The sequence below is a fragment of the Arachis duranensis genome, chromosome 2, assembly GCF_000817695.3.
Source record: "Arachis duranensis cultivar V14167 chromosome 2, aradu.V14167.gnm2.J7QH, whole genome shotgun sequence".
Classification (NCBI taxonomy): domain Eukaryota; kingdom Viridiplantae; phylum Streptophyta; class Magnoliopsida; order Fabales; family Fabaceae; genus Arachis; species Arachis duranensis.
This window is the reverse complement of record NC_029773.3, coordinates 77,734,313-77,735,770: the sequence shown is the minus strand read 5'-3', so window position 1 is coordinate 77,735,770 and position 1,458 is coordinate 77,734,313. Positions and strand designations below refer to the sequence as shown.

The 1,458-nt window shown below is 35.4% G+C and overlaps 1 non-coding gene across 1 annotated transcript; it reads left to right on the top strand.

Moving 5' to 3' along the window:
• Nucleotides 1-312: 312 nt before the first annotated feature.
• On the top strand, nt 313-420 carry LOC127745267 (small nucleolar RNA R71). Its single transcript, XR_008006464.1, has one exon. It is a non-coding gene; the product is annotated as a small nucleolar RNA R71 (small nucleolar RNA).
• Nucleotides 421-1,458: the final 1,038 nt, after the last annotated feature.

The window sequence follows — 1,458 nt, the reverse complement described above, 5'->3', positions numbered from 1 at the left end:
GTTGGATGCATTTTGTCATCCATTCAGACTTTGAGAAATCATGTTGACTTGCTGAGTCAATATTTTGTTCTGAGCCAATATGGCATTCAGAGCATCAATTTCAAGAACTCTCCTTTTTTGAGGCGTCCCATTACTCACAGGATTCCTCTCAGAGGTGTACATGAATTGGTTATTTGCAACCATATCAATGAGTTCTTGAGCTTCTGCAGGCATTTTCTTTAGGTGAATGGATCCACCTGCAGAATGGTCCAGTGACATCTTAGAAAGCTCAGATAGACCATCATAGAATATATCTAAAATGGTCCACTCTGAAAGCATACTAGAAGGACACTTTTTGGTCAACTGCTTGTATCTTTTCCAAGCTTCATAGAGGGATTCACCATCTTTTTGCTTGAAGGTCTGAACATCCACTCTAAGCTTGCTCAGCTTTTGAGGAGGAAAGAATTTGGCCAAGAAGGCCGTGACTAGCTTATCCCAAGAGTCCAGGCTATCTTTAGGTTGTGAGTCCAACCATGTTCTAGCTCTGTCTCTTACAGCAAAAGGGAAAAGCATGAGCCTGTAAACTTCAGGATCTACTCCATAGTCTTAACAGTATTACAGATCTACAAGAATTCAGTTAAAAACTAATAGGGATCTTCTGATGGAAGTCCATGAAACTTGCAGTTCTGTTGCATCAAAGCAACTAGTTGAGGCTTCAGCTCAAAATTGTTTGCTCCAATGGCAGGGATTGAGATGCTTCTTCCATAAAAATTGAAAGTAGGTGTAGTATAATCATCAAGCATCCTCCTTGCGCCTCCACCATTGTTATTGGGTTCGGCCATGTCTCTTTCTTTTTCGAGATTCTCTGTAAGGTTTTCTCTGGATTGTTGTGCTTTAGCTTCTCTTAGCTTCCTCTTCAGAGTCCTTTCAGGTTCAGGATCTACTTCAACAAGAATGTCCTTGTCCTTGCTCCTGCTCATATGAAAAAGAAGAGAACAAAAAAGAAGAGGAATCCTCTATGTCACAGTATAGAGATTCCTTTATGTGAGTAGAAGAAGAAAAGAATAGAAGAAGAAAAAAATCCGAACACAGAGGAGAAGAGAGTGTTCGAATTTTAAGATGAAGAGAAGTGTTAGTAAATAAATAAAATAAATAGAAAAAGATGAGAGTGAGAGAATTTCAAAAATTATTTTTGAGAAAAAAAGGTTAGTGATTTTCGAAAATTAAGAGAAGAAATAAAATTAAAATTAAAATTTGAAACAATTAGTTAATTAAAAGAGATTTTTGAAAAAGAGGAAGGTGATTTTTGAAAATTAGAGAGAGAAAAGTAGTTAGGTGGTCTTGAAAAAGATAAGAAACAAACAAAAAGTCAATTAATTAGTTGAAAAAGATTTGAAAATAAAAAAGATAGGAAGTTAGAAGAGATTTTTGAAATTGATTTTGAAAAAGATATGATTTGAAAAAGGTATTTTAAAAAAA